We start from the raw sequence: 26,800 nt of genomic DNA on the forward strand, positions 1-26,800 counted from the left end.
GGAAAACAATTCCATTCACAATTGCATCAAGAAGAATAAAATACCTAGGAATAAACCTAACCAAGAAAGTGAAAGACCTATACTCTGAAAACTGTAAGAAACTCATGAGAGAAATTAAAGAAGATATCAATAAATGGAAACACATCCCATGCTCATAGATAGGAAGAATTAATATTGTCAAAATGATCATACTGCCTAAAGTGATCTATAGATTCAATGCAATTCCTATCAAAATACCAACAGCATTCTTCAACGAATTAGAGAAAACTGTCCTAAAATACATATGGAACCACAAAAGACCTTGAATGCCCAAAGCAATTCTTAGAAGGAAGAATAAAGCTGGGGACATCACACTCCCCAACTTCAAGCTCTACTACAAAGCCACAGTAATCAAGACAATTTGGTACTGGCACAAGACCCATAGACCAATGGAACAGGCTAGAGAGCCCTGATAAAAACCCATCCATATTTGGTCAACTAATATATGATAAAGGAGCCATGGACATACAATGGAGAAATGACAGCCTCTTTAACAGCTGGTGTTGGCAAAACTGGACGGCTACATGCAAGAGAATGAAACTGGATTATTGTTTAACCCCATACACAAAAGTGAACTCGAAATGGATTAAAGACTTGAATAACAGTCATGAAGACATCATAGGCAAACATCTCCTGAATATAAGCATGAGCAACTGCTTCCTGAATGTATCTCCTTGAGAAAGGGAAACGTAAGCAGAAATGAACTCATGGGACTACATCAAAAAAGTTTTTGTATGACAAAGGATATCATCAACAGAACAAAAAGGCCTCCTACAGTATGGGAGAATATATTTGTAAATGACACATCTGACAAGGGGTTAACATCCAAAATATATAAAGAACTTACACACCTCAACATCCAAAAAGCAAATAATCCAATTAACAAATGGGCAGAGGTTATGAAGAGATGTTTCTCCATAGAAGAAATTCAGATGGCCAACAGACGCATGAAAAGATGCTCCATATCACTAATCATCAGGGAAATGCAAATTAAAACCACAGTGAGATATCACCTCGCACCAGGAAGGATGGCCTGCATCAAAAAGACTAAGAACGAAAAATGCTAGTGAGGATGTGGAGAAAGGGGAACCCTCCTACACTGCTGGTGGGAATGTAAGTTAGTTCAACCATTGTGGAAAGCAATGTAGAGGTTCCTCAAAAAACTAAAAATAGAAATACCACTTGATTCTGGAATCCCACTCCTTGAAATATACCCAAAGAAAAGAACTTCTCAGATTCAAAAAGACATATGCATCCCTATGTTTATTGCAGCACTTTTTACAATAACCAAGATATATGGAAGCAACCTAACTGTCCATCAGTAGATGAATGGATAAAGAAGATGTGGTACATATACACAATGGAATACTATTCATCCACAAGAAAGAAACAAATCCTACCATTTGCAGCAACATGGATGGAACTTGAGGACATTATGCTCAGTGAAATAAGCCAGGTGGAGAAAGACAAATGCAAAATGATTTCCCTCATTTGTGGAGCTTAACAATGAAGCAAAACTGAAGGAACAAAATTACAGCAGACTCAAAGACTCCACGAATGAACTAGTGGTTACCAAAGGGGAGGGGTGTGGGAGGGCGGGTGGGAAGGGAGGGAGAATGGGACTGAGGGGTATTATGTTTAGAACACATGGTGTGGGGGATCACAGGGAGAACAGCGTAGCCCAGAGAAGGTATACAGTGGACCTGGGGCTTCTTACCACACTGATGAACAGTGACTGCACTGGGGTATGGGTGGGGACTTGATAATATGGGTAAATGTAGTAACCACATTGTTTTTTCATGTGAAACCTTCACAAGAGTGTATATCAATCATACCTTAAGAAAAAATAAAAAATAAATAAAATAAAATTCAACTGAATAATCTTAGACCATAGATTTATTAAAATTTTTACAGACCAAAAAATAAGCTCCAATTGGCAAAGTGCAAGCAAGGTACTGTTACCCTCGAACAGGAACAACTTCAGAAACATGCTTTCTATAGTGACAAGGTTCTTTTTCACAAATTGCTGCCTTTCTCTAGAACATTCTTCTTCAGTCCCCACAGAGGTCTTCTCTCAACAGATCTGGCTATGTTAGGAGTTTTTATTTTGTATTACACATAGATTCTTTATTATAATTGTCTCAAAAAATTTTTCTTTCCTCAGAGAAGTTATTTCTATTGGCAGTTACACATTAATCAGTGATATTATTTAAGTAATGTCTGTTTTAGCCAATACAACATAAGCACTATGGTACAAGGAGCCCCCTAACTATTATATACACAGCAATTTGAATACAGTCTAGCAGAGAGTAGGTGTCATGGACTGAATTGTGTCTTTGTAAAATCAGTATGTTGAAGTCTTAACCCCCACTATGATTGTATTTGGAGATGGGGCCTCAAAGGAAGAAGACAAGGTTAAAATAAGGTCTTGAGGATGAAGCCCTGATCTGATAGGAGTAATGTTCCTATAAAAGGAGATACCACAAACACATGCCCTCTCCCTGTCTTACTCTTCATGTACCTATATTAAGGAAAGGCCAAAGAAGAACATAGTAAGAAGGCTACATCTACAAGCTGGAGGAGATGGCTCACCAGAAACAGAGGGACAAGCACTCTGAGAGGGGACCTTTAGCCAACAGAACTATGAGAGAATAACTTTTTGTTGTTCAAGCTGCCCAGACTATGGTATTTTGTTGTGAAAGCCAAGCAGACTAATACAACAGGTAACTAAATTAATGTGCTGATTGAGTAAATGAGTGAATAAAAATGATGAAACAAAAAAAAAACCCCTCTTCCCTAAATCAATTTTTTTCATGAGAAAAACCCAACATTTAATGTAACTTTCTGGCATTTGCTAGCCTTTTTCACTCTGCTGAAGGGGAAAGTGACTTCTCCAACTGATGAGTTTAGGAAATGATATACTCAGGTCATTACTCCCTCTCCCATCTGTGGGCAGCCAGGCTTATCCAGGAAACACAGATTCTGGAATATTATTCCATACCACAAAGCAGTACCACCTGCAGGGGAGGCCTGTATGTGTCCCATGAACTTGAAATTGCCTGATTCTGGGCTGTGATGCTGGGGGTCCACTGCAGTTTAAATGTGTAAGCTACATTCTCCAATCACTTCATTAACATTCTGACCTCCATCTGTCTAAAATCTTCTGTATCTCTCAGGTTGGTGAAAACACATATGTGAAAAATATATGCTATTTATTGAGCTTATCAAATCCATGTAGACAACATTACCATGACACCAAAAGAGAATGGATCATTAAATATCCAAATGATCAATGGAAATTGCACAGAATTTTGAAAATAATTTTGAATACTTAGACTTTAAATATTAATTTTTAACATGCAGGTAGAAATTAGTATGAATGTCAATAAACAAACAACCCTTCCCTCCAAGAAAAATAAATAAATAATAATAAAATACAAACAAGAGTCAGAAAATCAAAAACACCATGGTTTGACAAACTACAACCCACAAGATTAATCTGCCACACTTCCTGTTTTTTCTATGTCTCACAAAGGTGAGACATTTTACATTTCATGATAGATGAAAAAAATTTTGATGTGAAAATTATATGAACCTCATATTTCAGTGTCTACTCAAGTTTTACTGGAACACAACTATGCTCATTTCTTCTAACACTTTAATGAAAGTTGCCTTCATGCTACACCACCAGAGTTCGGCAGTTAGCACAAGGAACTGCATGTCCTGTAAAACCTAAAATGTTTCCTATCTGGCCCTTTCCAGAAAGTTTGCTGACCTCTGCAGTAGACTGAATGGTCTGTAAAATGGTGTTTGATTTTAAAGTCTGACCCACTGGCATTCATCCCTGACTCAGTATTAGTAGAAAAATACTTAATCTGTATTACCTGATTCGAATACAGGTTACAAGGTTTTTAACTATTTTGTGAGAAATATTAGTCTGATTAGAATTTTCTATATTTAGAGATGAAAATTTAGAAAATCTTTGTCCTTACTTTTACTTACTCTCCACAAAAATATTATTAGATTATATGATCCTTGAAGCATAAAAACTCAGATGATGCTTAGCATAACTAAGCCCATATCAGATGTTTAATAAAGCACTACAACAATATATGAAAAATTCCTTCTCTACACAGGCCTCTTCTGTTCCCACAGTACAAACATTTCTCAGTCGTGTGTGTGTGTGTGTGTGTGTGTGTGTGTGTGTGTGTGCGTGTGTATTCCATTGTATGAAATGTTTGCTTTCTAGTATATACTAAATATTACATTCTATTAAAAATGAGACAGGAATATAACATAATGGTTTAGTGATTATTTCCCCAATTCTTGACTAAAATGTTTCTTTAAAAATAAATCTGAAAATACATTTTATATTTAATCATCAGCGCCTTTATTTTTTATTGCTACAATCTTTTTTACAGATCCAATATTCGACATGCCCTGAATTAGCCTCATTTCTTCCTTGGGATTCTTTTCATATGGATGACAAAAATTAACTGAAATATGGAACTTTAAATAGCTATCTTAACCCAAATATTCTAAGTGAAAGATTATAAGCAATTCTATCTACACATCTAAAATTATTTTCAGTGAAAAAAAAATCCTCTTCCACAAGAATTACCATGAGTTTCTGAACATAGATTATACAGGTATTTTAAAAATGAAAATAAATTAAATACAAAAGATGCTATAAAAATAATCATTTAAGCACAGCATGTACATGAGAATTACAACAGACCTTTCAGTGTACTGCACAAACATGTGACATACTATTAAGCAAATATAATTAAGGACAAGGGAACTGGACTTTTTTTTTTTTTTTGGTAACTTTAGCTGCACATATGGAGCATTTTGTTTCACTTCTGGTTTACTTTCTTTTAATCAAAGACCCCCACTGTAATGCCTTCACACAGAGCTCAGTGTTGTGGTTACCATGGAAACCATAATTCTGAATGTCCTAACTTGTGTGATTAAAATTTAACACAAAGTAACATTGATAGTCTCCCTCATTTCCACTACCACCAATATCCAATTCTAATTAGCAGCACAATAACTGGTTTGGAAGGAATAAAAAGCTCTGACTACTATTGCCTCACATTGCCAGTTATTCACAGGGAATCTCATGGACAGTATATAGTGATGGTTCTCTTTCACAAAATGCCAGGTTTAAACAGAAGAATTATTTCTAGTTGACTTTACAGTCTCTGCTAGAACATAAAGTATATTGCTTTTCTTCTTCTATATTATGAGTTTTTTTTAATTCTATATTTATTTCACTTACTCTTCAACTAGAGCAAAAGCTTTTTATACTGGTTTAATATACCGAGTAACAAATGAAACTATATGACATTTTAATTCCTCAAATCCTCTTGCAATAATTATATTCATTTTTATAATCATTACACTGCCCTCTTCAACATGGAATAACCCTGTTAGGTATATTAATCACTAAAATACAACACATACAAAACCATTTTTATTTAACTGACATTTAAAAATTCAACTGTATCTTTCCCATTTCTTCCTTTTTTTATGTGTATTCTAATAGGAGCTGATAAATTCTTGGTACTCCATCAAGGAAATGTATGCTCTCTTGCTGATTATTTTGATTTACAGAAAATTAGATTTTCTCTTGGGCACACTTGCACTGATCAGGTGACCAGGTAATCATCACCTCTACATATAACTAAGTGCAAATTTATTGCATTAGTCAACACAACATTGTAAATTTGGAAATCATATTCTGTCATTATGACTGAGCTTCCTGCCTGCCTTCTATTTAAGAGCAAACATGAGTGACATCCCTCCCCATCATTAAGTCCAATGTTCTCAAATTTCAGGGCAGAAATCAAGGCCCATGGAAGTTAAATGATACTCTTGATGCATCTAGTAACAGAACCAGTACTAGTAGTTTTAAGTATTCTTTCAGCATTTCCATTCCTTCACTACCGAAGAGTGATGTTTCTCTTATTGTTTGACACCTTCTTCTACATTATTTACAAATACCTAAACACCTTAAAAATATAAAACATATTTGGTATTTTTTAATTGATTTTAAAAACTAGTGGAATTAACCCAAAAGATGAAATAGGAATGAATTCATAATCCTGTCATACATTGTCTAATAATATGATTTGCCATTAAATTATTTAATTATTTAATTATGTTAAAAATTACGTACTAAAAATAATCTTCTTTTAAAATTACATCTTTAGCCATAGAATGCATTCTAAAATTTAGTGCTAAACTAGTCAGCAGTACCCTTTACTAATTTATATTAATTCCTATTGTGAAAACTATAAAAATTCATCTCTATCCCTGAGTTTCACACAGTTCATGTAATGTTATTTATCTACTAGTAAATTTCCCTTCAAATTTTGACATTTTGACATTTGATTAATAATTTTAGTAATGTCTGATATGATAAACAATTTCTATTTCCATATATTTTCTACTTACAAGTAAGGGATTGTCCTGTCCTATAAATGGTCCATTCAGGACTTCTATATCTCATTAGAATAAGTGAGTAATTTCAAGTAAACTTTGCAGTAAGGAAGAATGAAAGAGAGAAAAGGACTGATGTACGAGGGCACATGAGGAGGTCCAGAGATTAGGGAGACTGTTGTGGGAGGAGAAAAGCACATGTAAAGAGAAGACAGAGGGATGGAAGAAAGAGAGAATCCCTTTATTTACACATTCTCTACATCAGAACTGATTCAGTTACTTAAATAAATATTAGATTTTGAAAGATCCTTTGTATATGTTAGCATATATTCCAGGAGTATTCCAAGGAAGTCAAACATGTAAAACAAATAACAATGGTATTCTCTACCAGAGCCTCCACAAGTGGAGCTAGAGGATATGAGGACAGAGGAAGCCAAAAAGGTAGAGTGGTTAGCAAACCTAGGGAAGCATTGTTTTACTAAATCATTCAGATTAAAATTGACATAGGATTGTCATGAATTAAACTTGCCAAGACTTAAGACTAAATATAAAATTCTTTGGCATGATTTTTTGTTAAAAGAGTAAAAAGGCAGCAACTTATCTTAATGAAAAAAATACATTCTTCAAGTTGGACTGTGGTCCCATTTATGGTTAATACAATAACATAGGCTAAGAATTCTTATCCCATGATACCCGATGAAGGGTCTACTCATTTGGATATTTTCAATCAATCAATCAAAATCCAAAATTACAAGCTAAGTTATTACATTTTCTATCTTTTATGTTCCACAGGCAGTTTTCTCATTTAATAAATTACTTTTATTTATTATCACCATTTCAACTAGTCCTTAATTTTAATTCTTGGACATATAACATAGAACACTGACAAATTTTCAGAATTTATAGTCTCAGCGAAACTTTGAAAGATCTTTTTCTCAAAGAAAAATAAAATATATCAAAATTCACATCACTTTATTATTTCATCATTCAGAGTCTAGCCTACTGGATGTAATAAAGACTTCTAAAATAATATGAAAAATGGATCACTTGAAAAACTTCAACAGAGCATCTACACAAAGCCCAGATTTATTTACCTGTTCAATATACATTGTGGTAGGGCTCTCCACTGACCAATTTAATATTCACACATTCTATTTCTACAACTATATATTCAAATATCTTTAGAGTAAAATACAGAGAAGTAGAATCTTTAATATAAATTTTAAAATCTCTTCTTTAAAACTATGATTCTTAGTGATAAGAAATTAAAGACACCTCTTTGGAGTCTGAAAAGACCAGTTGCTGCTTTCAAATTTTTTAGGGGAGATTAAAAACCCCTACAGTTATTCAAATTTTCTCAAGATGGGTATTCATATGTAGTATTTAGAAACACAAGGAAAAGAACAGGACTACTCTCAACCAGCTATCAGAACACTAGTGATCTAGCTTTCTGGTGCAGGAGAGGGAAGGGAAGTGGTGAGGAAATAGACAAGCCAGCTGGTTGGAACCAGGAGCTGAGAAACTCACAATTCTCTGAAGGATTTAGGTGGTCTCTGAAGGAGTTTTGTATTTTGACTGTTTGTATTTATTCTGGACAGACATTGGAAATGGAGGACAACCCTGCTTCATTCACATCAGTCTTGTTCCTGAATCTGTTTTTGTGAAATTATTTGAAATTCAGAGAGTTTTGTGAGAAAAACAATAAGGCAAAATTGTTTCAGGAAAAAATATAGTCTATATTAATATACAAGAAATAAAAAGTATGTTGTTTAAATGTCCTAATTATATATAATTTTGTAATAATTGCTGAATGATAATGAAATGATTTGATGACATTTTGCACAAAGGTGAATACACAGAAACTGCATTATTATTGTTGCTGTATGTTTATAGTTTTAACACATATTATACTGAAGACTAATGAAATAAAAAACTTTATTCTGCTAAATCAAATTTCCAGTGGTAACTAATAATTATCTTCCAGAATAGGTCATTAGTTACTAAATAAATTCCATGAAAATGTTTCATTATACCTAGAATATAACAGACACTCAGCGATGTAAATTTGAACATGAGGAGTAGCAAAAAGGCCTGCCAAAAGCACAATGCGAATTCCTACCGTTGGTGTCACTTTATAAGCTAATTTAACTAGCTGAAAAACACACGACTTTACAGCAAATTTGTACTAACTACGTCACATGTTAATAGAACGAGAAACTGCCTTCCTGGATGAGTTATTTGGATGTGACAGAAAAGGCAGTGACTTTTTCTGTCAGGGAAATCCAAACTGTATTGGTTACTCCTCATTTTTACCCATACTATACAATATATTGTCAGAGATCAAATACCTTCACATGATAAAAAACTTCAAAACTCAGTTCAAAGGAGGCGGCGATAATTTTCCAGCATAAATCAAAATAAGAATCTCTTCTTCCAGATTAACATATTAAGTGTGTTTTAGTGGAACTTGACATACGTGTATCTCCATAAAAATTTTAAAAAGCCCATTTTTGGTTAATCTAAATCAGTAGCTAAGATAGTAAAAAAAAAATTTTACTTTAAATATTTTATCATCGTGAATTACATAAATGGGCCAACATTATAATTGAGTTCACATTCTAAATATATGAAACATGAATATACCTAATGGGAAGAAATCTAAGGTCATTTCATTAATTGTAAATTTTTGTTTAAAGTTCACTTTCTGCTATGGGTAAAGTTAAAAGACTTTTGTCACTGGATATCACTGTATGTACAGGAAACATGTCAAGCATTTGGGTGAAAGGCACTGTAGAGGATGCATTTTGCAAACAAATCCTTTCTCTCAGTTAAAATAGGCCACAGTAAATGCAAATTCAAAATGATCTCAATTCAGAGGTGGTCTTCAATTTACGGTGAATATAGTCTGGCAGAGACTCCATTAATTCATTACTCCTTGTTCAGCTATTAGCATAACACAATGTCCTCTCTCAGAAGACTGGATAAAAAAACCTACCAGTGTTACTTTTTCCAAACTAAGAGTTGGGCCCTTCCCCCTCCATATAAATGTCTTCTAAATTGTTTTATATTAAATTAATTTCTTGGCATTTTATTGAAGTCCATGCCAGTTAAAATATTTTCAACTATCACTTTTTCTATTTCAAATGAGTTACAACTGGCTATTTTTTTACATGAAAAGCTTTAATTTGTTGTGATATTTTGCTGAATGGATTTGATAACCTATTATAACCCTCATATTTTCATTATATTTATTATACAGGATTAACCCAATACTGAGTTATTTTAACTGGAGCTAGGAAATAGTCGGTTACGATAGAAAGCACTTGAAATAACATAGTCCAGTAAAGCAAAGTTATTACAAATGATCTCCACAGCCTTTTGCCCAGGGATATGACTTTTCAGAAACTGTATATTCAGGGAAGTTTTTATAATACACTTGCCCTGCTCTTTTCCTATTAGCAATTCCTTTCAAAGGTGGTATCAGAGGGAATTACCACTACGTTATTTACTGATAAAGGTATAATGATAAGAAGCATTCATTTTCTTTGGATATTTATATATACCCAGAATAAATATCAAACTTTGATTTTCAACTACTTATCACTAAACTATCCATAAACCGATGATCAAAAAGCATTGCTAATTCATTGTATTTAATCAGGGATGAAATTAAATTTAAATGAAAAAGAAATCTAATAAAAACTTCATTTGTGGAATAATTAATAACACCGAGGATTTCTTCACTCATGGCTGAAAACACTGAGACAATACAATAAAAATTTTACAAATTTGTTATGTACAAATTTCAGTTTCTTCATTCAAATTTACAATGCAGAGTTGACATTATTATACATGCATTATCACCAAGTTGTATAAAAATCTAGTCATTCACATTTTTGGCAAGAAAGCCAGCAAACAACTGCTTGCTTCCATTACACTTGTAAGAGGCAATTTGAGAAGATACTCCCCAGGAATTAAATTTTGTGGATAAACATTTTAGCTAATTGCATTATTGTTCTCAGAACACTGAAGGCTGCACTAAGCCAAACCAAGAAATTGAATTTCTTTGTTTCCTTTTTTTCCTAAAGCAATTAAATTCTCTCCCACTAACACATTTTAGGTCTCAAGAAAAAAAAACTTCATATATTGTATATTTGATAGCCTGGAAAGACGTAAAAGAAACTTTTATTTAAGTGTAAAATTTATAATGTTTTTAAGGAAGAAAAAATGTAATCCTCCTGGACTGAATAAGTTTAAGGTGTATATCTCAAAGGTTTACGTAGAAATGCAGTGAAAGGAATGACCATTGGAACATCCATCAGTGCTGAAAGCAATGGTGTTTGTGAACAGTTTGCAAAATACCTTATCTATCAGTTCTAGCTTTCCATTTCATGTTTTACCTGATCTTTTTAATGTAACCTTTCATACTTCTCTCACACTTCTCATAAGAGATGCTGGTCTTTAAAACAAAAGTATCACAAGAATATCTGTATAATTAGGTCTTTATAAAATACATAATAATGTAAAAAGGGTCTCTTAATATGTCTTCAAATTTCCTCTTGCATGTCTTTATCTAATACTCCATCACTCAGAAAAACCCTATTTCCCCAGCAAAGAATATTCACTATTCTCTAATGAATACTCTGGCTATTCTCTTCAGATGACCATTATCAGTTCTCCAGTAGCAAGATCCTTCTCATATGTTACCAATTCAGCAAAGCTCTCCCAAGATTTTTCATTCAGAATTACTCCCTTTTTCTCAAGTTTCCATTAAAGTACTTAGCATAGTATAATATACTTAGATTTATACATATTTCTGAATAGGTCAGAATAGCATTATCACTCTAGGACACAGAAGAGGTCTGATGCACACCAGACACTAACATAATATGTACTAAATTATTTAATTAAAATTAATGTTTTAATCTTTATTCCTATTCAAAGTTTATGATAACATTCTTTAGCTTTTGAAAGATGTTACTTAATGAAGTGGCATTCTGCATTAAGCAAATGTAATCAAGGTGGTATTTTTAATTAGTCCCTCTTCTTGTAAGCATTTAAGCTCGAAATTCTTTAGAAAACTTCCTATTTACACTGAAAAAATTGAGAACTTATTATGAAACTTGTTTCATAATCAAGGAGACACACTAAATTTTTGCTGATATTAGAAATTCTGGAAAAAAATTTTAAATGCGATTTTCACTAAAATTTTGTAACACTGAAAGTAGGGATATAAATTTACATTTCTCATATATTTATTTACTATAAAACAAAAATAGAATTTTTTTAGATTACTTAACTTCTGGGGGAAAAATTAAGGAAATTAATGATTCTATAATATTCAAGCTTTCTGGAATAGTTAGTGGATTTTTCCAAGCACAAAAACTGTTTTTCAAAATTATAAATACTTTTTGAAGTCTGTTAATATGTATTGTACATGCACTTGCCTTCTACCAAAGTATATAAAACACACATACAAACTAAGTTCTTCTCAATGACCCAAGAACATAACAGAATTGCAGCATCTTATTTTTTTAGAGCAAGAAGGTCCTTTATGGATAATCTAGTGGTGCTTCACTAATTGGACAAATGAGAATACTACGATCCAGAGAGATTATATGATGTGCTCTGAGTCTTACATCAAGTTAATGGCAAGACCAGGCCTAGAGTGAACACAGTGATCCAAAGTCCTTCCTAATAGGAACCACATTTGTAAAACATGCATAACTCAGAGGCTCTTATATACATAAGGGAAACTTTGCTCTGACATAAAATAGATACAGTCTGCTATATTTTCTACATTTTTTATAATGACTTTTAATGATTATTTGGTTCTTATATTTAATATATAATATCAGATTCATGTTTAGTTTTAACCATTTCTATTATTTTATAATTTGGTCATTTTAATCTGCCGGGTCTCCATTGCTAGGTTACCAAATTTGTTAGATCACATTATAAACTATTTTCTCAGTGAGGGCCTTTTCTATATAAATAGTATGTAAGCTTTAGTAGAAAGAAAATAGCTGAATATTGCATCCAGTGCAGAAACAGTTAAGCTATAGTTCTGTGGTTAGTTGTTTGGGGATCATTTACTAAAGGAATCAAGACACAGTCCTGGAGAAAACTAAAAAATATCATGGAAGAAAAAATGATAAAACAGCATTTTCCATTTCAATGGTTAAGTTTTCCTGTACTCAGTGAGTGACCAATAAAAGCTGGTCTTGCTATAGTCAAGTTTGTGTTAAAAAAATTAACAATTTAACTCAGCACTTGAAGAAGATTAAAGTTTCTGCACAGCACCAACTTACATAATAACAATGGCACTTAAACAGAAGTAAAATAGAGACAGAAACAAAATCCAGTAAGAGAAAAAAATAATAGAAATAATTTTAAAATCAATATATATACTTATCTTATGAACCAGCAATACAACTTCTCAGGTATTTGCCTTAGAAAAATTAAGATTTATGTATGCACACACACATACACCGCATATGAATGTTTATAGCAGCTGTATTTTCACCAAATATTAGAAACCACACAAATGTTCTCCAGCAGGGGGATGGATAAATGGACTGTGAGAAATCCATGCAATAGAATACTGCTCAATAATAAAGAAGGAAGGAGTAAGGAAGGAGTAATTGATATACTCAAAAACAAGGATGAATCTTAAAGTCATTTTTAGTGAATGAAAGAAGTCAACTTTAAAGCCTATTTACTTTATGATTCATTTATATGACATTCTGAAAAAACTAAAAATATTAGAGTGAAAACAGATTAGTTGTTGCTAGGGGGTAGGGATAGAGGCAGAGAATGACTCCAAAGGGGCAGCACAAGGGGATTTTTAGTGATAAAACTATTCTGTGTCCTACTTGTAGAGATGAAAACACAATTCTGAGTCTTAAATTTCACAGAATTGTATACAGAAAACAAACAATATGATATTAGATGGATAGACAGAAACAAATAACAGTTACAGTTTCATGGGTATATACATTTGTTAAAAATCCTCAAACACAGTAGGTAATGGCAAACATGTGCACTCTAAAAATTTTAAGTGTATATACTCAAATTTTAAAAATCATGAACAAATCACTGTTCCTGCAAACAATTAAAAAAATCAATAACCAATAACAGATTGTTTTTAGCTTTTAGCTGAGGCACAAAATCCCAATCTCTAAATATTTTATAGCAGAGAACAGATCCTCTCTATTTAATTTAACTTTCCTGATTCAGGCAGAAACGAATCTTATTGAACCATCACAGTATTATTTCAATGCCATGTCTTAGAGGCAGCACTGGAGTTTAAGGTAAAGAAGATCTGGTTAACTTTAAGGATCAGGACCCAAGATTCTGTCCAGGCCACTGCTAATTCAGGGTTTACCCATAAAAATCAGACATAATGGAACAGCAACATCACAGTCATCTTGAAGGTTTGACTGGGCTAGTGTACTTCTCATGTATCACCCACATTGAAGGTTAGCTGTACCAGTGAAAAGCTGTGTATCCATCCACAGCATGTATTCTCAAGTAGTCTTTTTGTTTTATCTGTAAAGTACTAGGTTAACATATTCAGGTATCTTCAAGATGAGAAAACTAAAGGAGACCTGGTCACATTCCAAAGTTATGTTGGTCACTAGTTCCCTTGCAAAAGCAGGAAAAGGCCCGGGTGCTTAAAATAGGGAGAGATGTACTACAACAAAAGGCAGGAGAGAAGTATGACCATTGTTTGCTTTGATAGTCCATCTTATAACATAATTTATGTATAATTATTTTGAATGCTAAATGTTTTTAAATGTTTTTATTATTTTTTCTTCTAGTTTAGGTATTCAGCACTATTCTGAAATATTTATGTTTTAGGTTTAGATTGATGGAAGAAGTGATAAATGACCTACTATTACACACAGAAATGGAAATGTGTAACAATAATAAAAACCAAGATGGATTTTTTAATTGAAAAGGATTCTTCTGTCTTACATAGGTTTTATATGACATTTCCTAAGTGGCAAGGCTTTATCAAACATTTAAATACAGCATTTAAAAATAATTAAAGGGAGAAAATGAGGAATACATAAACTGACAGCTTATGGAAGTGAAATCTGAGAGGAAATTTTAGTATGTACCAAAAGCTTTAAAAAGAGTCATACACTTGGAGTAAATAATTCCGCTGCTTAACATCTATCCAAGGAAATAAGAACTTAGGTACCACAAGATTTATATAAATACACATTTGTTTCAATAATATTTAGGAGTGCAATGTAGTATGATGCTAGTTAAAAGGTAATTGCACATATATGAGGCCACAAAATGTTTGTTACTTATTTAAGATACATAAATTATGTGATAAGATGGACTATCAAAGCAAATAATGGTCATACTTCTCTCCTGCCTTTTGTTGTAGTACATCTCTCCCTATTTTAAGCACCTGGGCCTTTTCTTGCGGTTGCAAGGGAACTAGTGACCAACATAATTTTGGAATGTGACCAGGTCTCCTTTAGTTTTCTCATCTTGAAGATACCTGAATTTATCCTAAAACATTAGTTTCCCTGCTGGTTTATGGAAAATATTATGAAAAATATTCTCTCTTTACCATCTTTTCTAAATTTTCTATAATGGGTATGGATTAATTTTTATAATATAAAATCAAATAAACATTTAAAATTATTAAATTTTAAAATTTAGTCATTTTAAAACATAAAAAGCTTTAACAGAAATGTTTAGTAAGAAAAGCTACATATATCAAAAATACTGATCAAAGGATATTGAGTAATTTATTACTTCTTTAGCCTTTGTAAAACTATTAAAAATAGCCTTTTTTTTGTTTTGATGAAAAGCATTGTTGCTGCATTTATACTTCAATTGGTGTCCACTGCTTCATGGCCCACAGTGGTTTAAACAGTAGCTGACAACTTTTGCTTTGCTCAACTGATTGGCAGCTATCATTCGAGTGCCAGACTTATCTTTATGCAAATTTCCAAAGGTCTCCAAGTATGCATGTAAATTCTGAAAGGCAGGAACTATACAGCTGGCAGATTCTGACAACCACTATATCCCCAAGAATGGAGTAAGCAGGATGACTGGCTGAATAATTAATATGCTTTTAATTTGTCTATGGCCAGTTTTTACATCCTGCACTTTCTGACTGTGGTTTTGAAATTAATTAGAAAATGTAATTTCATAGCAAACCAAAACTTTCTTAAGTTTCTATAAACAAATGGGTAAAGGAATCAGACAACTACTGACATTCAAATTCAGGTGTTATATTTGTAGGGAATCATGCCTACACAGAGGTAAAAATTAACATCTAGCTCTAGAGTTGTTTCTGCTAAATACATTATTTCTGTAAAAATATTACTTATTGTTTTCATACAAAAACACACACAAAGAACCCTGCTCTTTACAGGTCAGGAAATGATACTACCAGCCATCAGGTTACCAGTTTCAAGTTTTGAGATTTGTCCTACTGAGACTTCCATTCTCACTACTCAAATTCAGTCAGTCACTAAGACCTGTCAATTTTACCTCCTAAATAGTGTCAGATGTTAGTACCACCCAACCCCAGTATTCTTATCTTAAAGCAGACCTTCATTATACTTTACCTGAGTTATTGCCAGTATTTCCTGTCCTGCCACTAGTCACAGTCATACATGCCAGCTTCAGAATTATCTTTCTAATATCCACACCCATGAACAAGGGCAGTAGTACAATATTAGACACATAAAAATAGAAATTAAAATGGTGCTATAAAGACAAGCTATTTAGAATATATTAACTAATGTGAAAAGACAATTAATAAAACTGTGTGTAATGTGGTAATATGTGATCTGGAGATAGGGGGACAGGAGGACAGAAGATGCTCCCAGGCACTTTCATTTTTTAAAAAGGATGTACAGGGAAGGCTGCCATAAGAACAGGGTATTTGGAGCCCAGGAAATAAACCAAGGGGGTAACTAGGGAGACTGTCACTGAGATGGAGACCAACAGGCTAAGGCTCCTAGGTAGAGTGGCTTTGTGTGATAGGCACATGACAACAAAGCCAGGGCAGCTGGAATGCAGAGAAGGTTAAAGATTGAACTGGACTCTGAGCCTTAGAGTGAAAGCAGGGCAAGGAAACAGGAGGCTGTAATTACCAGGAAGGAGGGGATTTCATTTGGACCAAGGTAGCAGTGAAGAGGTGCTCACAAGTAAATGGTATGTGCTGACAGACTGCAATGTGTGCCAAAGAAAATTCCAGGATCCCTCTAAGAATTTATGCTAAAGAATTGGAAGAATGAAACCAATAAGCAAAACTTCTGTGAGAGTTATTTTCCTGAATAAGCTTTATTATTTTGAAATTTTTGACGTGTTACTTTGTGATTAAATCCATTCAAAGAGGTCATTTACTGTGGAAAATATATCTTCTCCAGTATGTCTGTCTTTTGAGGCCCAAAACATTTGTTTGTTTTACAAAGACTTAGTATTTGTAAGGGCTTAGGTATGCCTAGTTCTATTGTAAATGATATGTGGTAGGTAATTTTGTTAACCTCATATTAGATGAGGAAACTGAAGCATAAGGAAGATAAATAACATCCCCAAGGTCACAAACAGTCTGCCTTCAAAACTTGACCTCTTCACTCTGCTTCCTTTCAGGTGGGTTTTGGGGTTTTTGTCTTGTTTTTGTTTTGTATTTTATTACTAAAGTATAATCAAAAGCTCCAAAGGTTGACTACAAAGGGGCACAAGAGGACTTCTGGGAGCAATAGATATGCTCTATATGCTGATTTTGGTGGTACTTACACGACTTTATGTGTTTGTCACAATGGAATTGTCCATTAAAAAGAGTGCAACATACATACATTATACATCAGTAAACCTGATTTTAAAAATAACCTAACTGACATGTCAGAAATACATGTTTTTTCTAAATGTAAAGTGGATCTCTCAGACTACATAATTTCTTCTAATACTTATTTTTTTCTGACTAAAGCAATGTTTTTAATGTCATCTTCCAACAGTATTTGCTGACATAATAATGTATTTTTGTTTGTTCCATACAATTTTTCTTGTGTGATTTCAACCATTTTTACCATAGCAGGAAATTTAAGGTGTCTCCAATGACTCTAATAAGGCTTCTAAACAATTACCATAAAGTTTCATGAAATTCCGTCAGTGGCTAGATGAACATGACTTTAAACATTGCTGAAAAATGCAGAAAGGTTTGTATTTGTGTTCCAGATGTTACATTATTAAAAAATCTTGCTATTCATGTTGCAGTGTACTGTCGTTAACTTAAGCCTAAAGACAAAATACACTCTTAAGACAAGTTTAATCACTTATGATATATGAGACAAATCCCTGCTTCATAGTCTTCCTGATTAAAGTTTTTAAGCTATCCGTAATAAATGTGAGATCATGAGTGTTTATATCATATAATGAAACTGAAAAATATACTGTAATAGGAGAAGGTAAAATGTCAGCTCTGCCATCTTTTCATTGTTGACTTGGGCATTTATTAATCAAATAATCTTCATTTTGTAATTGTTATTTAACATTTCATAAAGTCAGATGTCTAAAGATGAGGACTAGTCTAGTCAAAAAAAATTCCATTAATGCACTTATCCAAACACATGTAACATCAGTATACTAAAATACTCTTAAAAACAAATACTGCCATCAAAATCCAATAAAATACCACTTGACATCCATTAGACTGGTTCTAATAAAAATAATAACAGATTTGGCAAAGATATGGTGAGACTGGAATGCTCGGACCTTTCTAGTGGGAATGTAAATGGTGCAGCCAGCCTTTTTGGAAAGCAGTTTAGAAGTTCCTCAGAAAGAACCATTTGACCCAACACTTCCACCCCAAGAAAAAATCTGAGAGAATTGAATACCTGTGTCTACACAAAACTTGTGTATGAATATAATAGCAGCATTATCCATAGTAGTCAGTATTAAAAACTCAGTGTCCATCAGTTAATGAACTGATAAGCAAAATGTAACATATCCATATAATGAAATATTATTCAGATGCAAAAAGAAATTAAGTCCTCATTCACACAAAGCTGAAACTTGAAAATATGTGAAATGAAAAGGGCAGGTACAAAAGACCACCTATTGTAAGATCCCATTTAAATGGTGCATACATAAAGGCAGAACTATATTAGTAGGTGCCAGGGAATGGGCGAGAGGGGAGCAGAGAAAAACTCATGGGTGTACAAGGTTTCTTTTAGGAGTGATGAAAATGTTCTGTGTTAGATAGTGGTGATAGTTACAGAACTCTGTGAATATACTCAAAACCACTCAATTGTCCATTTTGGAGAAATTTATAGTATATAAATTATATCTCAATCAAAAAATAAGGGAGGAAACATTGTCAATCATTTAACACTGTAAAAAATCCTATGATTCCTCCAGAAACTTCATATTTTGGGGCATATAGTGGTCATTATATTAAAAACCATAAGATGAATTATTTCTTATATTTCTTAATGGAAAATATATATCAGGCACGTTCTGAAATTTTCTTCTCACAACCTTTGGATACCCTTAAGCACTGTAGAGGCATCCATCCTGGAAAATTAAGCTTTAGTATGACAAACATATTTCATGGGCTGTTCCAAACCTACTTTTCCAGACTCATTTCCTAACATTATCCTATCACATGTGCAATCTTTCAGCCATACTGGAAAAATTAATTATTGAATGGCCAACCCTCGCTCCTATATGCACCCTTTCACAAGCTAGTCTGCTGTCCTGGAATGCATGAACTCACCTCCCGAGCCTCAAACCCTCCCTGACTTCTATGAACCTTCCCAAACTTCTATGAAGGTTTCAAGTCTCCAGTAAAATTGACCTGCTCCCACCTTTGTTTCCTTAGCAGTTTGTCATTAACTCTCAAAATGTATACAATCATTTCTATAGAGCTTCATCTCCCCAACCAATATTTCTCCAAGTAAGTACACCTAAGTCTTGGATGACTGAAATCAGTCTTTTTTTGATCCTTTATTTTACCAAAAGATCCATTTCATATTCAAGTTAATAAAGGAATGTCTGCAAATTTACCTGCTAATATACAGATAAGCTAGTAAATGCAAATAAAATACATTACATCATAATAGATATATGGAAAATTGGAATAATATTGTTTCCATATGTGAATGAAGGTTTGGACAACACTGTGACAAAGAAATTAAATTAAAAATATCTAAATGAAGTAATATCAACTGGAAAATTTAGTGCCTACAAAGGTAAGTGCAATGTTTTTAGTCTTAAATCACCCAGTACTCTAAGTAAAAATACAGAATTTGTGAAAGTAGAAGTATAACAATTTCTAAAACATAATTATATCAACAATTCAAAATTAAATGAACATCAATTATTTTAATATGAATAAAAATATTAAGAAAGTTGATATTTATAATTTTAAGCTGTAAAGTTATAATAATTTACATTCTAGATATTACAAAATCACTTCAAATAAACTTCAGTAACTTCAAGAAGAAAGGAAATTCCAATTTCATTGTTGATTGATTAATACAAAGGCCTGTTTTATCTTCAAATAATTTGCTAAAGATTGAAAAATATGTACTGGCCTAGGGTTATATGGCTTGAAGTCTTATATCTTCTATGCATAAGCATGTTTATTATAAATGAAAATATTACTTTGAAAATAATTTGCTAACAGGTTGGTACTATAAAATGAATACATTTTATTTCCTAATATTCACCATCATGGATATGTAATTGATAACAGATGGAACGATTAAATGACCACATTAATAAATTGTATTGTTGTACATATACCAATTTAAAATGTTTTGAAAAGTTATTCCATATTAAGACAGTAATATAGCAATATGCCTTTTGAAATAGGTAGAGAGCTACTAAAATTATTTATTTTTAGTAGTCAATTTATTTTTCATATAGCTGGAGTATACTTTCAACAGCAAATACTTTGAACTATATTATTTACATATTTGTTCACAAAAATATAAGTATATAAAATTCCATTTTAGTAACTCAAACAGTATGTTGAATTTCCTTGTAATACTCATAAAAGCATATATTAACTTAAATATAAGTATATTAAATACAATTTGAAGTTACTAACAATTGGCAACAACAATCTAATAATTACCTTAATTTGATCTTCAGTTGCTAAAAATCCATGTTTTTTTCCTCCGATTTACTGAACATTTAAACATTTCTGTAAAAAAAAATTAAGTGATGAGAAAAAAATATATTTTATGGTTTCAATTGTAAGACTATTTTGAGATTTCTTATTGCTTGTCAATTGTATTTTTTCTCACAGTACTTGGGGTATAGTAGCAGACCCAATGTATAAAAATGAAATCCAATTCACATGTCACTCATCTTTTGGCACCATCTAATTTACTGTAATGTTCACCAAGGAAAGTTAATGAATTTGGTAGGTATGGAATTTAAATATTTTCCTAATTAAAAGAACATACCATTTTAAAATATAAATTCTAAGATTTCCAATAAATTTTCTGGTTTCTTGCCACAAACACTTTCAGCTAAGATCTTGGGATGCATTTAATTGCTTTTACCATTAGAACATCTGTGCAAAAAAAACCTGAGAAACACCTTAGTGAATCCTGCTACTTAATCTTACATACACAGACATACATACACACACACACACATGCTCTATGTGTTTATGTATACAGAGGCTGCGATAACAATAATTGAAACAAATTCAGATTTTAAAAATATTAGAAAGGAATAAACAAAAATATAAGAGTTTACTTAGATGGTAGATTTACAGCTTTTTCTTTTTTGTCTTCATTTTCTTCAAACTGCTATAGTTTTTTCTATTTCTTTTATTAAACTAATATCAACATGACAGACATTTTACCAAAAGAGGAGTAATGTCTTTCAAAATATTTTCTTTGAGATTGCAATGTTTGTAATGGTTCTGAAACTGGTCAAAACAATTTCTAAACTTTATAGTAAGTCCATTTCAGTACTTATGAGCATCAGCTGTGTTAGTTGATTATTGTGATCCTTAGGATTTATTATGCTATTAGTAGTAGTATGCTATTAGCAGAAGGTTAAGTAATCATATATGTGCCAAAACAATGACAAAATCCATTATCTATTCTAGAATCTTGTTCCCAAATGGATAAGAAATTAGATATGGGCAGAAAGTCCCTAGCATAAAATTAAAATTGAGCTATACTTTACAGAATCACTATTTATTTCCATCAGGTATGTATGAAAACAAGTTAGTAGGAAAATATTCACTAATAAAAGCACTATGTTTTGTTTGTAGATTTTAAAATATTAAAGTAATGCAATTCCTGTACTTTTTCTTGTGAGTGTCTGCCCAAATTTGGCCAATTGGTAAGATTTTGTACCCTAATTCAAGTCCATATTTAAATGGCATGCTTGACCACTTGAACAGGAAACTGAAAGCAACTTCTCAAACAATTTCTTGAAATTTCCTGCACAGCCACTCTTTCAACAAATAGAGTGTGTTCCTTCAAAAGTTCTTGGCTCTTTATGTAAGGTATTTTTCCTAGATCTTTGAAGAACAAGAATATCCCATCTTGCCAATCTCCTACATACCTGAACTCTACTGAGTACGACAGCACAAGCTCTTTTACAAATATCCTCATCCTTTGATCTTTTTTCTCCTATTTGGGAAATACATTCTGAAATCCAAATATCACATATTCCACAAACTTCTCCCTGACATGACTGGACCCACTCCACCACAGGCAGAACTAATCACATCTTCTCTGATCCTCCCATATCTCTTCCTATAGTCTTCTATTTTGCTGAACCTTGCACTGCAAAGTGAATTGCTTGAGAACAGGCACCATGACTTTGTCTTCAATTGTTATTACCTCTCTCTAAAGAACTAAGCACTTAAGAAGGCCTCAATAATGCTGAGTGGTGAACAAAATATTTATACATTTTTTAAGTAAAAAAAAATTATAATTGTTTATTGGAAACTGTGCATTGGCCTCACATAACCTGACAGCAAGAACAAAAACACACCATAATATGTGAATTTGTTTGCATAACTATCTTTATAAGTCCTTTTTTCCTTTCGTACAGAAGATCTGAGAATCTTCAATTTCAGTTCAGCTATTTAATGTCTCAGTGCTTCACTCAATTACAGCCTCTTAAGGCACTTAGAGTTAGTAGACAATTCAGACGAAAGAACAAGCTTACCCAGCATCACTTAGCCACCTAAGTGGAAGAAGGCCAGGTCTCAGATAAAACACAGGGAAGGAAAGGGGAAGTGGATGAGTGGATGGCTGAAGGCAATAGAAAACCAAACAGAAAAGAGCAGGAAGTGGTATCATATCAAATGATACTGTTCTATCAGTGTGAAGTACTAAGGCTGAATTTCTTTTCTAATAGTAAATTAGATCTAAAAGCAATTTTAAAAGGGAGCTACCAGAACTATTTTTGAGCAGTGTGACTTCTTCAAAGGAAAGCAGTCATGGAGGTTATAAAATTTAGTGTGTTTTTATTTTCATATTTTCATTACTGTTCAAAAATGACATAAAAAGCAATTCACTAGCAATTACTGTAATTCACTCTAGGTTTTGCCAATTAGAGGGAAATACTTTGGGTATGAATACTAGATTGCTTTAATTAAAAATTAAAAGTTAAATTAATCTATGCTTTAGATAGAACCTTGTAAATAAACACATATATAAGGTTTTAAAAATGAAAAATGAAATCATGATATAGTTGGACTCACCATTAAAAAAGAGTACATGGTAAAGATGAATGTTGAAGGTAAATTTTCTAATCCTATGATACCAAACTTAAAAAGTAGAGCAAATTCATTCATTCATTAATTGATTCCTTACCAAATATTTACTCAGTTCTCGGGCACCTTATATTTTTGAACATTTTGTATTCCCATTTAACCTTAAAATATTTTTTAAAAAAACACCTTTATTGGTATTCTCATTTACCTTTTTAAAAATTCTTTGAAGCTGGTATGGATATTACCTTGTGTTTTTTACAAATGAATATTCTGAAACATTGAGTGGCAAAGCAAGAATTTGAATACAAGTAGACCACATTCAGAGTGTACATTCTCAAATTTCTCTAATAGCATTATAGTGACTAATACTTTCCACATTTGATAAGATGTTAATAATGAAAACCAGAAAATAAGCTTCCTTAATTGATTTTTTCAGGAAATAATCATCTCAGAACTTGATATCACTGATTACTGTTTCAAGTCACCTTCATATTCTAGTAATTTAATGAGATTCCAGGAAATCCCAGTAAAAATTTGTCTGGAATTAAGATGAAAAGATATTTTATTGTCTTAGTCAGTGTTGCACTAATTCCAAAGTTATGTGACATCTCCTACAGAACTATCCAGTAAAGGGACCATAAGACAATCAGGAAGAGACAAGTAGAAACATATTTTAAAAAGATCATTCTAGAGTCAGTTAAAGATGGTCTGCAGCCTAACATGACAGGTATATTTTTAAGAAGATGTTTAAAAAATACAATCAGTGAAATCCTTAGAAGACAGTATTTTTTTGTCTATGAGAGTATGAGAGTTAGTCCTTAAATCATTTTTAGAATGAAACAAATTGTTAAATATTGTATTATCTGTAAAAAGTATAAAGCCTTCATATCTATCATTTCAAATTATCTGGAATTTAAAAAAGAGAATATGAAGCAAATCCCTGTAAATACAGTAACTGCATTTATGACATTCCACTTCCACATCTTCAACTCAGTCTTCACATGTTCTTTCTTTAGTCATGATGCTCAAATCATTTTTCCAAATACTCCCTTTTCAGTCTCTCAAACTATTATCCAATGGGTTATCTTCAAATATATTGCACCTCCATTCCATACTGATAACCATCATCATGTACCACCATGTATTATTCTCTCTGTAGTGCTCAAATTTGTTTTTCTCTCTTTCCAGTATCACAGTCATCACAGCCATGTGAGGTAGCCAGAGAGGGATTATTCCTATTTTACAGCTTAGAAAGCTGCAACTCAAAAATACCATCCCTGTCATCAAATGATTGTGCCAAGACAAGATTCCAAGGCATTTTCCACACATTTTGGCCTCCTACCACTTCCTGCTGCCCCTGAGGCCCACATCCAGCACACTGCGAGAGCACGTGGTCTTCTTACAGCACCATTCTGTCCCCTCTTAGGTCGACCTTGCCAACAGTTGCCAGAACAATCTGACACCTCATTTTCCTCATGATGGCTTTCTGCACAGTAAGTCACAAAAGCAACTGATTGTTTTCCATAGTCTGGCCTTCAACACCCTCTATAGAACAAATACATTCTTTTCTACTAAAATATCTTTTTAACCTCACTCTGCTCCACCAAACAGAAATTTCACATTAACCAGCCTGGTTGCTGATTGACTTCTAAGACACATTATTCCAGACAGAATGGCTTGTTAATGCAATCCCCTGGACCAAGAATGCCCTCTGCAGTTCTCTAAGCACATGCTTTCAATATCATGCTGATACTGTGCGAAGGTCTCATCCTCCTGCGAAATCAGCCTCATGACTTTGAACACAAACACATCCTTAAACTCCTGGTACATTTTAAATCTAGAGTATAAAGTTTAGTCCTAATTGCACCACATTTTTCACATGTAATTATTTATAGGCCCCAATATAAGCCATTCTATCATGGAGAGTACCTTGGGGCAGAATTTTAAATCAATGATAAAAACAACAAAATTGCCAAAACCAACTATTTAAGGACCATGGACACTGACCACTCACCTAACAATATAAGTGTTTATGCCAGGAAAACTATCCTACTTCTGATAAGCCCAGTGGGGAGCCTGTGGCATTTTTGCCTTAATATTCCATCGTATCTCTCCCTATCTCTGGCTATACTTTTGGATTATAAAACATACCTTGATAAACTGAAAAGGACTGAAATCATACATAGTGAGTTGTTTAACCAAAACAGAATTAAACTCAAAATTAAAAGAAAGAATTATTTTGAAAACTCTTAACATTTGGAAATTTTCAGAGAAATTCAAAATATCCAATTTATCAAAGAAAAATCACAAGAGAAACTGCAAGATCTTTTCAACTGAAGGAAACCTGAGGCATAGCCTATCAAAATGTACAGTGCTTAAATGCAAACTCATAGCCTTAAACATCTGTATTAGAAAAAAAGGATGTTCTCAAGTCAATAACCACAGCTTCTACCTTAAGAAAAAGAAGTGCCAACTAAATGCAAAGCAAGCAAAAAGATGGGAATAATAAAGAATGGGTAATGTTGGCCAGAAGACCAATGTGAAAATGAAAACACTCCCACTAATTATTTGTTTTACAAAAGAATTACTTCACATTATAAATTATATTTTAAAATATTTGTATTTATTCACAATAATTCAATTATTTATCAAATAATTTATGATTTATTTTATGAAGAAATCTACGGATTTATGAAAAAATATTTGCAACATTATAAATATTTATTTCTTGAAAAATCCCTTTTCCAGCCCTTAGTATCTTCATCGCTAGCATGATAATTAGAATAAATTACTTATAACCTGACTCTCCACTGAAGAGATATAATTGCTGTTCTTAGAAGAACCAATAGATCCATGAGGGATATAAAAAAATATAGTACATGGACAACTCATAGTTTATTATTAGGAGATAACAACTGAAGAAAATCTGAAACAAAGAATGATCTTCAAAGCTTAATATATTACCCAACATTTTCACTTACAGGTTGAATTTTTCACAAAAGGTTGAATTTTTTACATTTTGTTTAGATGAATATCAAAATAATTTATAACTAATGCAAAATAAGGGAAGAAGTGTATTATGGTGACAGTGTGCCTGCTTGCACACAAGATAGGATATGATAGGACAGGACAGGATAGGGAAGGAAAAGATAAAGGGAAGAACCCATAGTTTCTACTATGTACTCAGCCATTGTGTAGTATTGGGGATTAGAGGAGTGCAATACACAAGTGCAAGCCCTCATAGAGGAGAGTTTCACTTATTAAAATCAAAACCAAAGACTCGGCCTTTTGCTCATTTCCTTTAGTATGTAATTCAGTTACATAGAGATTGTGTCTGCCTCCAGAGAAATGGCAACGTCCTGATCAATCACTTTGTCAGAAGCCCATGGCATATATATCACCAACACCCGCATACCGGAAGGTCCTTGGCTAGGGCATGTACTTGAGTGCGTGTTCTCCCAGGGTCTGTTTCTGTGGTACTCTTTCAGCCCATAGAAAAACACTAAATCAGCAAGGGTATTGCTTTCTCCCAAACACCCAAACTGCCCAAAGCTTTCATACCACGAGCATCTCTTTCTC

The 26,800-nt window shown here is 32.8% G+C and overlaps 1 protein-coding gene across 26 annotated transcripts in view; it reads right to left on the bottom strand.

Annotated features, from left to right (window-relative positions):
* Positions 1-26,800, bottom strand: part of ADGRL3 (adhesion G protein-coupled receptor L3) — a 798,791-nt gene that overhangs the window by 588,884 nt on the left and 183,107 nt on the right. For all 26 annotated transcript variants that reach the window (XM_073237549.1, XM_073237551.1, XM_073237548.1 and 23 more), the window contains exon 2: positions 20,606-20,674. The gene's annotated coding sequence lies outside the window, so the exon portion shown is untranslated. The remainder of the gene's footprint in view (positions 1-20,605; positions 20,675-26,800) is intronic.

The sequence above is a fragment of the Manis javanica genome, chromosome 5, assembly GCF_040802235.1.
Source record: "Manis javanica isolate MJ-LG chromosome 5, MJ_LKY, whole genome shotgun sequence".
Classification (NCBI taxonomy): Eukaryota; Metazoa; Chordata; class Mammalia; order Pholidota; family Manidae; genus Manis; species Manis javanica.